Genomic DNA, 15,452 nt, shown 5'->3' on the forward strand with positions numbered 1-15,452 from the left:
ATATACTACAATTTGTTCAGCCATTCCCCAATTGAGGGCATCCCCTCAATCTCCAGTTCTTTGTCACTACAACCAGGGCTGCTGTGAATATTTTGGTACATGTGGGATATTTACCCTTTTTCATGATCTCTTCAGGATAGAGACCCAGTAGTGGTATTGCTGGATCAAAGGGTATGCATATTTTTATTGCCCTTTGGGCATAATTGCAAACTGCTCTCCAGAAAGGTTGGATCAGTTCATAGATCCACCAACAATGCATTAGTATCCCAGATTTCCCAAATCCCTTCCAACATTGATAATTATCCTTTTGATCATATTGGCCAATCTGAAAGGTGTGAGGTAGTACTTCAAAGATGCTTTAATTTGCATTTCTCTAATCAATAGTGGGTTACAGCAATTTTTCATGGCTATAGAAAATTGTCTTTGCATATACTTTGACCATTTGTCAATTGTGTTTTTTCACTATTTGTAAAAATTGTTTCCCAATTTACTACATTACTTTTGGTTAGGGTGGTTTTGTTTGTGCAAAAGTTGTTTAATTTAATGTAGGCAAAATTATCCAGTTTGCTTTTTATAATGTTCTCTATCTCTTCCTGGGTCATAAACTGCTCCACTTTCCTTAGCTCTGAGAGTAAACTATTCCTTGTTCTCCTAATTTGCTTATAATATTTTATGTTTAAATCCTGTACCCATTTTGATTTTATCTTGGTATAGGGTATGAGATGTTGGTCTAATCCTAAATTCTGCCATACTATCTTTCAGTTTTCCTAGCAGTTTTTATCATAGAGTGAGTTCTTATCCCAGAAGCTGGAGTCTTTGGGCTTATCAGACAGTAGATTACTTTAATCATTTTCTGCTATCTCTTTTGCACATAATTTATTCCACTGATCCACTACTCTAATTTTTAGCCAGTACCAGACAGTTTCTTAAAATTTTTTATTAATTTAAGGTAATGTGGTTTGAGTGACTTGCCCAGGGTCACATAACTGGGCAATTATTAATTGTCTGAGGCTGGATTTTTTCTCAGGTCCTCCTGACTCCAGGGTCCATGCTCTATCCAATTTACCACCTAGCTGCCCCAGTTTCAAATAGTTTTGATGATTGATGTTTTATAATACCATTTTAGATCTGATAAGGCTAAGCCTCTTCCTTTTGCATTTTTTCTCATTAAATCCCTTGATATTCTTGACCTTTTGTTTCTCCATATGAATTTAGTTACAATTATTTCTAGCTTACTAAAGTAATTTTTTGGAATTGGTATGGAAGTTGTTTAATTTAAGTAGAATTGTCATACACGAGCAGTTAATATTTGCCCAGTTATCTAGATCTGAATTTATTTGTGGGGAAATTGTTTTATACTTGTTTTCATAGAGTTTCAGAGTTTGCCTTGGCAGGCAGACTCAAATATTTTATGTTGTTTGGAGTTATTTTAAATCAGATTTCTCTTTCTAACTCTTGCTGCTAAATCTTGTTAGTAATATGTAGAAATGCTGAAGGTCTATGTGAGTTTATTTTTTTATCCTGCAACTTTGCTAAAGATGCTAGTTGTTTCCAGTAGTTTTTTTCAGATGATTTTTAAGGATTCTTTAGGTATATCATCATCTCATCTGCAAAAAATGAGAGTTTTTCCCTTCATTTCCAATTCTACTTCCTTTGATTTTTTTTCTCATTTACTGAAGCTAACATTTCTAATGTAATAATCTATAGTAGTGGTGATAACAGGCATCCTTGTTTCACCCCTGATCTCATTGGGAATGCTTCTAATTTATCTAATTTATCCAATTTATCCCCACTGCACATAGTGCTTGTTGATGGTTTCAGATAGATACTGCTTAAGTTCAATTCATTTATTATTACATTCTCTAGAGTTTTTAGTAGGAATGGGTGGTACATTTTGTCAAAGGTTTTTTCAGCATCTATTGAGATAATCGCATGATTTCTGTTAGGTTTGTTATTGATATAATCAATTATGCTGACAATTTTCCTAATGTAATCAACTCTGCATTGCCAGAATAAATATAATCAACCCTGCATTCCTGGAATAAATAATAATACATTATCCTAGTAATAACTTGCTGTAATCACTTTGCTATATTTTATTTAAGATTTTTGCATCCACATTCATTAGGAAAATTGGTCTATAATTTTCTTTCTCTGTTTTGACTCTTCCTGGTTTAGGTATCAGCACCACATTGGTGTCATAATGAAGTACAATATTAATACTTGTGTAACCCCTGGGCAAAGGGGGTCCTTGACACTTCTAGGCCCCAAGAAACTTCTTTATTTGGCTAACACCCCAAAGTATGGGAACATTCTGACAGGGCTAAAACAGTTACCCTGAGAGTCATGAGATATACCTTAAATTTTATCTGGGACTCACCTAATGTTCTTATTAACCTAATCCTTTTGCTGTTTCTGCAATATTCCTGCTCCCTCCTAAAACCACCTCCCCTCTCTCCAGGTGCAACTGGAGCTGTGAAATAGTAAACTCCACCCAACTTAAGTCTCTCTGGTATGTGACTGTCCTGTACCGCAGGCAGACCCCCTGACCCTCTCTCTTGTACGTGACTTTCCTGTACTCCAGGAAACATGCTAGACCCTGACCCCTTTCTGTCTTTTAATGGCCTCTTATCTATACTATGTCACATGTGTGCAACAGTCTGACAAGGAAATATATCTAACTGCTATTTCTGCTTCTGTACCCTGCTTGCTCACAATATTTCCACCCCTCAAAATACTATAAAAACCTTTCTCATTCTATTCTTGGGGTTATTAGATTTGGGTTTTTACCCTTAGCAACTCCCAGGTAAATCAAGTCCACTCCTAAATTTCATAGCTTGGTCTTTGACTTGCTTTCTGGGTACAACAATAGAAGGAATTAGACGGAGTTCTGTCTTCATCTATTTTTCCAAACAATTTATATAGAATTGGAACTAATTGTTCATTGATTGTTTGATAGAATTCACTTGTGAATGAATCTGGCCCTGGAGTTTTTTCTTAGAGTGTTCATTAACGATTTGTTGATTTCTTTTTCTGAGATAGGGTTATTTAGGTATTTAATTTCTTCTTCATTTGACCTGGACAATTGCTATTTTTATAAATATACTTCTATTTTACTTAGATTATCAAATTTATTGGCATACAATTGGGCAAAATAGTTCTAAGTTATTACTTTAATTTCCCCATCAATGGTGGTGAATTCACCTCCCCCCCCATTACAATAGGTCCTTTGCACCTCTCGTATAATGTAATTTACCCCCATTCAATCTCTTCTTCCCTCCTGACTCTTGATTGTCCTCCCTTTTGAGGAGATAATATTTTTAAATCATTCCATCAGCATCATGGACAAGTCTTGAGTGTCCATTACTTCTGACTAAGTATGTTCCCTTTAATAGAGTTATGATTCTCAAGAGATATGAGAATCTTTCTCCTAACTGGGGATATAGTCAGTTTCATCTTCTTGGATAACATTTTTCTTTTCTTGTTCCCTTCTTTTGCCTTTTCGTTTGACTCTTGAGTCTCCTGTTTGAAGATTAAATTTGCTGTTTAGCTCTGGTCTTTTCATCAGGAAAAGTTGAAAGTCTTCTATTTTGTTATCTGACTATCCTCTCCCATCATCTACCCTCTCCTCTATCATCTACATCCCCTCTCCCCCATCCTCTTTCCTCTCCTTTTTCTTCTAGATTTCTATACTCTATTGAATATGTATGTTGTTTCCTCTCTGAGTCATTTATAATGAGAATGAAGGCTCCTTCATTTCCCATTACCTTCCCCGCTTCCATACCATTGCAAAAGCTATTTCTTGAGTCTTTTACATGAAATATCTTAGCCTATAATCCAATACTAAAAGAACAAAAAACTAGAAGAAAATGTGAAACATCTCATTGAATAAACAACTGGTCTGAAAAATAAATTCAGGAGAAACACTTGAAAAATTACTGGGCTACCTGAAAGGCATAATGGGGAAAAGAGCCTTGATTTCATTTTTTAAAATTTTCTACAGGATAATTGCCCTGATATCCTAGAAGCAAAGGGCAAAATAGAAATTGAGCAAATCCACTGATCTCCTGAAAGAGATCCAAAAAAATAACTCCCAGGAATATTATAGCCAAGTTCCAGAATTCCCAAGTCAAAGAGAAAATATTACAAGCAGCCAGAAGGAATATTGTGGAACTACAGTCAGGATCACACAGGACTTAGCAGCATGCACATTGAGGGCCCAAAGGTCTTGGAATATAATATTCTGGAAGGCAAAAGAGCTTGGAATGCAACCAAGAATCAATTACCCAACAAAATTGAACATCCTCTTCCAGGGGAAAAGATGGACTTTCAATGAACCAGGGGGAATTTCAAATGTACCTGTTGAGACAACCAGAGCAGAACAGAAAATATGATCTTCAAGTATAGAACTCAAAGGAACTTTAGAGAAAGTTGACTAGAAAGGATTTATTGATAATGAACTGTGTGTATTCCTGCATGGGAAGATGATACTGATAATATTCATATGAACCTTCTCATTTATTAGAGCAGTTAGAAGGAGTATATGTAGACAAGGCACAGGAGGGAGCTGAATATGAAGGTATATTATATTGTAAAAATGGAGTCAATGGGTAAAAGGGAAATGTATTGGGAGAAAGGGAAAGGAGAGGTAGAATAGGCTAAGATATTCCACCTGTATATTCAAAGGATTTGTTTACTTGTTATAATTTCCTCTTGTGTTTCTTTACCCAACTTTTCCATTTGATTTTTAAACTCTGTTCTTATCTCTTATAATAAAAGTATTTCTGGGCAGGAGATCAATTCATATTCTCCTCTGAAACTATAGTCCTCTCTGAGTTAGGTTCCTTGTCTTCAAAGTTACATTAAATGGAGCTCCCTTTGTGATGGCCTTCTATCATTTTGGGCCCTTTCCCTAGGATCTTTGTTAGGGAATGGGTTGATTCACAGAACTTCAGTTTTGAGATCTCCAGAGGACTCCATGTGTTGTTCCATAGGGGATGCGGTAGCCTTCTCTGAATTGTCTGTGATGTTAATTAGTGGCCTGCTCCCTTGGCCTGGGGGGAAGGGGGGGGCTATGTGTGAGGGGGATGGCAGGATCTTGGCTGTCCTTGAACACTGTGAGCTGACCCCTCAGGCTAGATAGTTGATCTACTTAATCCATAATCAGAGATGGGATCTGTTTGTTAACACTATTAAGTGTCTGATGCTGAATTTGAACTCAGGTCCTCCTGATTCCGGGGCCAGTGCTCTATCCACTGCATCGCCTAGCTGCCCCAGTCATTTTTTAATTTTAAAGGAGTTGATTTATTTTTTTCCATTTGGCCAATTTTGCTTTTAAAGGTATTGTTTTCTTCAGTCAATTTTTCATAATTCTCCTGTATGATTCTTATTTCTTTCCTTCATTTTTGTTCTTCCTCTCTGTTTTGGGTTTTTAAACAGTGTTTGAGGGGCAGCTAGGTGGCAAAGTGGATAGAGCACTGACCCTGGAGGCAGGAGTAGAGTTCAAATTTGACCTCGGACATTTAATAATTGCTTAACTGTGTGACCTTAGGCAAGTCACTTAGCCCCATTGCCTTTCCAAAACCCAAATAATCTACTTTTTGAGTTCTTCTAAGAGGTCTTTTTGGATTTGAGATAATTCAAAAATCTATTTGAGGCTTTACATATGGGCATCTTAGAAGTACTTTCCTCTTCCGAGATGGTATTTTTTATCATTTTTCTCAGAAAAGTAGCTTTTAATTGTTCATTTTTTTGGGGGGGGGCTCATTTTGAGAGTTGAGCTCTAATCCTGGGGCAAAGGGGGCACAGTCACAACATTTTTGTGCTGGGGTCTGAAGTCTGTTCTCTGATTTACTGTTTGCTATGGTGATTCAGGTACAAATTGTTTGTTCCCTGCTATAGAGTAGCCCAACCCAGGTCCACTTGTTGCTCCAGCATTCCTAAGACTCAAACACTGTCTAATGAACTGGGGTTAGGACCCTCACTGCTAGCCTGCTGCACTGCTAGCTTGCTAAACCTGGATATGAGCTTCTCTGTGATTAAAAACCTCCTACTGACTTTCCAGCTAACTCTTCTATGCTGTGTTATACTCCTCTTTTACCTATATGAGACTTTACTGAATTTCCTACATGATATCTGGAGTTGATAGCTTGTTTCACTCTGTTGTTTTTGTGGGTTCTGTCACTTTAGGGTCTGTTTAGAGGCTTCATTTAAAGTTGTTTTAGGGATAATTCCAGGATCTTTATAGCTTCATGTCACCATCTTGGCTCTATCCCCAGAAGTTAAATGCTTCCAAACAAGAAATTTTCGGAAGATGATATCAAAGTCCTCAAAAACTATATGAAAAAATGCTCTAAATAACTAATAATAAGAGAAATTGAGATGCCTTTGAAATACCACTTCACCTCCAACAGACTAAGATGATGGAAAAGGGAAATGACAAATGTTGGATAGGATATGAAGAAATGTATAACCTAATGTACTGTTAATAGAGCTGTTTACCAGTCAAATCATTCTGGAGAACAATTTGTAACTGTATCCAAAAGGTATAAATATAGGTGTACCTTTTGACTTAATAATACTGCTATTCAATTTATACACTGAAAGAAATCAAAAATTTATATTTAAAAAAAAATTAGAGCACCTCTTTTCTAAATAATTTATGGCAAGTGGAATATCACTGAGCTAAAAGAAATGAAGAAGGGGATCATTTAAGTTAAAAACCTGGGAAAACTTATATAAACTAAGTCAAATTGAAGCATGCAGAACCAGGAGGACAATACACAGTAGCAGTAATACAGAAACAATAATTAACTGTGAAAACTTAACAATTCTGATCAATACAATGATCCTTGAGAATTCAAATTGGCCCAAGATAAAAAAAATGCTGATCACAGAGACAGAACTGATAAATTCTACATGCAAATACACAATTTTTATCTTTTAATTTATTTTTCGGCTTTTTTTTGCTACATGACTTATATGGAAATATGCATAAATTCATAAGTATGAAGAGTATCATATATATTGCCTTCTCAATGGATAGAGAGGACAGAATTTGGAACTAAAATAATAATTAAAAAACAATCTGAAAATACTTCTAATTACAAATTGAATAGCATAATCATAGTGATGTCCCAAATGATTTTATAGAGAAAATAGACATATAAAATTTTCTAAAGCCCTTTTGGAAATTGATAATAAATCAAATTATCAGATTAATTATACTGACAGAATAATTTTAAAAATGTAGTATAATGAATCAAACATTTTCCCTTTGTGCATGACCAAATGTGTAAAGATAATTCAGGCCCCAAATTAGAAGTATATGGGGTAGCCCTAGAAAAAAGTTGGAGGTATTAAGGATTAATTTGAAAGACAAATACCAAATATCACCATGGCAGAAGGACCTTCTGAAAGCTAGTAAAGATGAATGGAAAGACATTAAGAGATTTCTTTCAGTATTTAGTTGGTTCACACAGTAGAAAACTTAGTCAACAAAAAGGTCAACAAATGTGGAGAACTGAATTGAGAAATCTAACAAAAATAATCAAATTCCTAGATTCTTTAATAGCAAATGAGAATGAAAGTCAAAAGTCTAGTAATTCAAAGAATCAAAATAGTACAGTAGAAAAAAAAGAATTCTCCCTTTAGCAACAACTTCACTATGGTTTCTGTAGCAAAAAAAAAATCTAGAAAGTAAACCCCTTAATAAAGAAAAATATTGACAAATTCTGGTACCCATTGGTCTTGAGTTCAAATTAGCATTACAGAAAAGTCCTTGCACTCTGTTACTATTATTTATGTCAGATAGGTCATGTGTCTAGAGAGGCAACTGAAACTAATTTTGGTAGAAATATTAAAACAATAGGATTAGATAATTTTTTAAATTCAAATCCTTTAAGGTAACATATTTATTCTCTATGAAGCAATTGATCTTGGATTTTTAAAAAAAATTAATAATAATAATAATAATAATAATAATAATGGTAAATGAACAACACATATGAAATTGACACCAATTGACATCACAGAATGAATACCAAAAGAAGTTAGGAAAAGAGCTTGTATCAAATTTACTACCCTACCCCACCCTGCCACCAAAAAAAGACAATCACCAGTTGTAACAGCAATTAAGCAGTTTAATTTAATTTGTAAAATCTATCTCTGGAGATGTCATTTGTGACATTTAAAAATTTTATTTTACTTTTAATTCATGGAATAAAACAAACATTCCCTTAACCCAATAAAAGTTTAAAGAAACATTACAAATTCATTATGTAAAACTTTCTATTTCTTTAAAATATATAATAAAATTATCATAGAAATTTTTTTCTTTCCTACATCCTAGAGATAATTACCTCTACTACATAAATAAGTACACATGCATATGGAAAATTATTCTATGCATTCATTTCTCAGTTCTTTCTCTGCACGTGGATAGCATCTTTCTTCATATGTCCTTTATAGTTAATTTAGGTATAATAGTCAAAATAACCTATTTTTTCAAAAGCATTCCTAAAACAATAATGCTCTGACTGTATACAGTGTTCTCTTAGTTCTCTTCATTTAATGCTTCATTTTTTTTAATTTATGTCTTTCCATGTTTTTCTAAGATCAATGCGCTCATTACTTCTTATACAATGGTAGAATTCCACCACAATCATATGCCACAACTTGTTTAGCCATTGCTAATTGCATCCCTGCAATTACCATTTACCACAAAGACAGCTACTATAAACATTTTAGGATATATAGGTGATTTTCCTTGTTCCCTAATCATCTTTGGAAATAGACCTAGCAGTGGTGTTGATGGCTCAAAGGCCACAGGCAGTTTAATAATTCTTTATACATAATTCTACATTGCTTTTCAAAACTTTTGGTTAATTTTGGACAATTTCACCAACAATAAATTGTCTCCAAATTTTTCCACATGCCCTCCGATATTTGTTACTTTTCCCTTCAATCATTTTAGATAATCTGGTAGGTATAAAATGATATCTGAAGTTTGTTTTAATTTTCATCTTTTAATTAATAATGATTAAGGGAATTTTTATATGACTATAAATTGTTTTGATTTATTCATTGGAAAACTGCCTGCAACAAGAGTGTCTGCTGCCATCAATATTATTGGAAATCTTAGCAATAGCAATAAGAAAAAAAAATAGAAATAGAAGGAATCAAAATAGGGAATAAGACAATGCAACTATCTCTTTTGCAGAAAATATGATGATATTCTTAGAAACTCCCAAAGATTCAACCAAAAAATTGGTTGAGGCAATGATTTTAGCAAAGTTTCAGGATAAAAGTCAATCCACATAAATCATCATCATTCCTCAGAACCAAAATTCTGGAAAAAGAGATCATAAAAGATACTTCATCTAAAATTTTTCTAGGCAGTATAAAATTCCTGAGAGTATAGCTGTTAAAAGAAACAAAAGAACTATAAAAAAAGTATTAAAAATTGTATAAATGAAGTCAGATTTAAATAATTAGAGAAATAGTAATTAGGCATGGATAGGCAGGGCCTCTATAATAAAAATCACAATTTTACATAAGCCAATCTCTATATTCAATACAATAGCACTTAAATTGCCAAAAACTTGTATCTTACTGGATTAGATAAAAAAATAATAGTTCAATTCATTTGGAAGGACACAAAAGTCAAGAATATCAAAGGAACAAATAAAAAATGTAAAGGAATGAGGTTTAGTAGTATCAGATTTTAGACAATATTATAAGGCAATACTTATCAAAACCATCTGAAGGAAATCAAGATAGATCAGTGTAACAGAATAGGTAATGATCAGTAGCAAACTAATTTAATAAACTTGCATTTAACATGCAAAAAAGACTTAAGATATTGGAATGAGAATGCATCATTTAGTAAAAATTGTTAGGAAAATTAGAAAGCAATATTACAGAAACTGGGCACAAACCAATATTTTTACACTATTTACAAAGATAAGTTCAAAATGGATACATGATCTATATATCTAAAATGAGATATATATTAGAAGACCCTAGAACATAAATTATCAAATTTATGGATAGATGAATGATTAATGAATAAACAAGAGAAAGAGAACAGGTGAAACATGGATGATTTTAATCATACTAAATTAAATAAAAATATTTTGTACAAATAAAAGACATAGCCAAGATTAGAAGGAAAGCAGAAAATGGGGGGGGGGGGGTTATAGATTGTTTCTCAGATAAAGTTCTCAACTCAAATATTAAAAAAAACTTTTACAAATGTATAAAATTATGTCATTACCCAATTGAAATGAACACATAGTTTTCCTATATGTGTGACATTATATTGATTATATTTCTGCAATGAATGATTCTTTACTGAATTTATTGAAATTATAGTTTTTGAGTAAGAAAGGATTAAAGAAGTCATCTAGTTAAAACTTTCACATGAGAAAATTGGGGTTAAGTAGCTTGTCCAGGGTTATGAGACTCAGGTTGGATTGCAACTCAGATATTTCAAATTTTAAGCCCTGTCTTCTATTAACTTCACTATCTATCTTCTTCAAATACAAACACATGTCTTTTTTCCAGGGACTTAAATTTGCCATTAATTGTGCCTGACACTTAGAAAAAGCTTCAGAAATGCTTTCAAATTCACTTATTTCTTAAATTTTTCAAGACTGAGATAGGGTCAAAGAGTAGTTTCACTGAAAAATAGTCACAGCTATGAGGGTACAGCATTTCCAGAGAGGTGAAGTGGCCAGTTCTAATCTAAAACTGTTCTCCCTACAAAGAGCTTCATGGAAACCAGTTTTCTGTGACAGCTGTGATTTACAATATCATAGAACTTAGAATTAGAAAGGACCTCAAAGTACATCTTCTATCTAGTTCAACCAATGAGGAAGTTGAGGTTCAAGAAGATTAAATGGCTGCTCAAAGTCAACCTTGTAATATCAAAGACAGTTCTGACTAATGATAGTATTCTTTCCATTGTGCCATGATATTTTATCAACTATGATAGATTGCCTTCCATGGAGCTCTTTGCAATTATCCTGACAGACTCACCACTCAGTTTGTAAGGATATATCATGAATTGTTCAAAGTTTTTATTTAGTATTAACTAGATTGACTACATATACTAAATGATCATCAAGATTTCAATATTACCTGTTCTTTAAGGGTCTTACATTTTTAAATGGTGACTGGAGTTCAATAGCCTACAAAGCAGATGTTTTCTAAATGAGAAAATTAAAAAAAAGGAAAATCTTAATCTCAAAAATTATTCTAAGAAGAAATAATCATTCCTCTAACATGGTCACTACCCTTGTTCAAATTTCTCATTAACTCTCACTTAGATTATTTTAAGAGATTTCTAAATAGTCTCCTTTAAATTATCATATGAACTTATTCTTCCAGGAACCAAGGTGATGGAGTAATCAGTAAATAACCCTAACTCTCCCATATTCTTCTCCAAGCAACCATAAAATAGTGCCCCCCAAAAATCCTGGAACAGCAGAATCAGCAAAAAAGATGAATTGAAACCATCTTCATGAAAAAATCTTCAAAGATTAGTAAGAAAGGTCTATAACTCAAGTAAAGGGGAACAAACTAGGACAGGAAGCATCCTAGGAAGCCCCACCTCAGCAAACCAATAGGTGATCATGAGCCCCAGTGCAGTGGAGAAGACAAACACCAACACCAAGCTCCCCAACCTGACTCAGCATAGCCAAGGAAACCAGCAAACTCCAGTTTTGAGAATCATCATGTGCTTCAACATAGCCAACATCAAACGGATAGCCAGGTAGTCATGTGCTTCAGTGTAGCCCCTGGCAAACAGGCAACCTCCAGTGATCAGAAAGGTAAATACTTCACTATAGTCCTAGGGAAATGCAGAAATATCCTCTGGTCTCAGAATATCCCAGACACCAGGACTAGGAGCAAAAAACACCAGGTAAACTTCCAGAACTCTACAATTTCAATTAGTGCAAGTTGTACCCTGATATGATCCCCTCAGCCCAGCACCAGCCTTGTGGAGTACCTTTGGAAATCAGGGTATCATCAGTGCAGTACCAGGTAAATACCAGGACATGCTTCTCCCATAAATAAAAACTGAGACAGTGCCTCTTCTACCCCTGGAAAAGAGTTTAAATTTAAAAGAAAGGGAAAAAAGTCTAAATTAGATGAGCAATAACTAAGTTAAAAAATAATATACCATAGTAAGTTATTATAGTGCTAGGCAAAATCAAGTCAAAATACCAATGGGCAAACTTCCTCTCCTCCTCAAAAAGGAATGACTGTTTCAAGCCTAGAAAGAACTCATGTAGGAGTTTTAAAAGAACTTAAAATCATATATAACAAATAATGGAAATGTAAGAGAATTATGGAAAAAAAACTCAACAGCTTGAGAAAAGAAAATGATTCATCAAAAAATACAATAGATCAAATGGGAATGGAAGTGCAAACAATAATTGAGGAAAACAACTCCTTAAATGCTAGAATTGGACAAGTGGAATGTAATGACTTTAGGAGACATCAAGAATCAATCAAAAAGATTAAAAAGAATGGAAAAAATCAAAGAAAATGTAAAACTTCATTGGGAAAAAACTGACCTAGAAAATAGATCCAAAAGAGACAATGCCAGAACCATTTATCTACCAAAAAAAAAAAACCATAATCATAAAGGGGACCTGGACAACATCTTTCCAGAAAGTATCAAGGAAAACTACCCTGATGTCTTTGAACCAGAGGGCAAAATTGTCATTGAAAGAATCTATTAAGGGGCGGCTAGGTGGCATAGTGGACAAAGCACTGGCCCTGGAGACAGGAGTACCTGGGTTCAAATCTGGTCTCAGACACTTAATAATTACTTCTCTGTGTGGCCTTGGGCAAGCTACTTAACCCTGTTTGCCTTGCAAAAATCTAAAAAAAAAAGAATCTATTGATCACCTCAGGAAAGTGATCCCCCAAATAAGAACTCCAAGGAACATTATAACCAAATTACAGAGCTATCAGATCAAGGGAAAAAGAACTGCAAGTAGCTAGGGGAAAAAAGTATTCAAATAACAAGGAGTTATAATCAGTATTACACAGGACTTAACAACTGCAACATTATAGCATCAGAGATCATGGAATTTGATATTCTGGAAGGCAAAGGAACTGGGAATGCAATCAAGAATCAACAAACTGGTGAAATTAAACATAATACTTCAAGAGAAAAACAGGTACTCAATGAAATAAAAAGGATTCTAAATTTTTGTAAGGAGAAGACCAGAAATGAACAAAAAACATTGAACTTTAATCGAAAGATCCAAGAGAAGCCTAAAATAAGAAAAAAAAGGGGGAAGGGAGATGACATACGATATTCATTGGAGGAGAAGTTTTTATACTCCTACATGGGAAGATGATACTTTTAAATCTTAAAAATTGTGCAACTAATAGTACAGTCATAAGGAATATACAAAGAGAGAAGGTGATTTGGAGGGAATAGCATAACAAACAATTAAGGGCTGAGAAATAGGAGTACACTAGGTATAAAAGAAATCGGAGGTAGAACAGGGTAAATTATTTCACATGAAGATGAGAGGGTGCGTGATGGGACTTACTTGGACATTCCTCTCCTTGGTATTGGCTCAAAAAGTTCAAAACACTATAATCAGTTAAATAAAGAAATCTTTCTTATCTGACAAGAAAGTATGAGGGAAGAAGATAAATGAAAGGGGGTGGAGGCCCAGCAGTAGGGAGGGTAGACCAGGAAAAATGTAGAGAGCAGGAAAACACTTTTGAAGAGGGAAAGGATGAAAGGAAAGAAAGGGCAAAGAGGAGGTAAAATAAGAGAGAATATATCATTAGGAAGTATGAATGTGCAAAAATATTTATAGCAGTTCTTTGTGATGTGGAAAAGAATTGGACATTGAGCAGATGGTTATCAATTGAGAAATAGCTAAATAAATTACAATATATGAATGTAATATGTCACTTGTGCAATAAGAAATGAACAGAAAAATTTCAGAATAATCTGAAAAGACTCATATGAACTGATATAAAATTAAATGAACAAAACCAGGGAAATATTATACACAGTTTCAGCAACATTGCATGATGATTAACTATCAATGACTCAATTCTTGTCAGCTATACAATGATTCAAGACAAATACAAAGGATTCACTAAGGGAAATGCTATCCATAATCAGGGGAAGAATATTGGAGTCTAAATGCAGATCAAAGTATATTTTTTCCCTTTATTTTTTCTATTTTTTTCTTTTGATCTGTTTCTTCTTTTACTAATATGGAAATAAGGTTTAAATGATAGCAGAAATATAACCTATATAAAACTGACTACTGTTTTCAGAAGTGGGAATGGGAGGGAGAGAGAGAGGAAAATTTGAAATTCAAAATCTTGTAAAAATTCATGTCAAAATTCAAAAAAAATTGTCAAAATTGCTTGACATGTAGTTGGATAAAAATATAATACTATTTTAAAGACAAATTTATAAAGGAATTAGGATAAAATAGCAATAAAAGTATAATATGAAAGCAAATCAATTAAGTATTTTGTTTTCATAGTGCCATTTTGTACCTAGAAAATTGACTTCTAATCTATTTAAAGAATAATTTGAGCAACCTCATATTCTGAATCTAATTTTCTGAAACTCATATTTTATTTAATAAATCAACTTCGATCATGAAAAAATGTTGACTGAACTAAAATGAGGAAAAACATCTAATTAAGATTTTTTTTCAAAAATATTTAGATTAAATTCTACTTTATTCTACAGCTTCACTTTCCATTGATCTAAACTGACTCCAGGAAATTTATTGAGTAACATGTAAAAGCATTGCATTCAGAGACAGGAGACACAGTTCTAAAATTTTGCTTCATCAGTTACTAACAATGAGCCCTCAGGCAAATTACCTAACCTCAGGTTCATCATGTAAAAATAATAGCATACTATCACCTTAAAAGATATTTAAAACTAAAGTGCTTTACAAACTCTAAAAAAAAGCTCCTTATGTGAGAATCATTTAAATCACTTAAATTAATAGATAAAATATTCTAAAATCTGCATATTATTTTTAGAGATTTGACACAATTTATATAAACCAAATCTGAGAATATATTGCATGCTTGTAGCAATCACTTTGTGTTTGAATTATTTTGTTTCCATTTCCATACTTAAAGCAGATGCTAAAGAAAAGGCAATTTTTAGACTATAATTTACAAGAGGTGACATTACCCATCCAAACTGCCTAATCATGTGGGAATGCACATCTTTGCAGTACTCTGTTGGGACCTAGTGCAAACACAATAAATGATTCTATGCTCCAGGGAACGCATTTTGCTTTATCTCAGAGTACATGAAATGTCAATTGAAACAACAGTAGGGAGTCAGACACAGTAGGAAAGACATTGACAAACTGGAGTGTACCCAGGAGAGAATGACCAGGATGGTAAGAGGACCAGAAATCATGGTGCAT

The sequence above is a fragment of the Macrotis lagotis genome, chromosome 5 (assembly GCF_037893015.1).
Source record: "Macrotis lagotis isolate mMagLag1 chromosome 5, bilby.v1.9.chrom.fasta, whole genome shotgun sequence".
In the NCBI taxonomy this organism is placed as follows: Eukaryota; Metazoa; Chordata; class Mammalia; order Peramelemorphia; family Peramelidae; genus Macrotis; species Macrotis lagotis.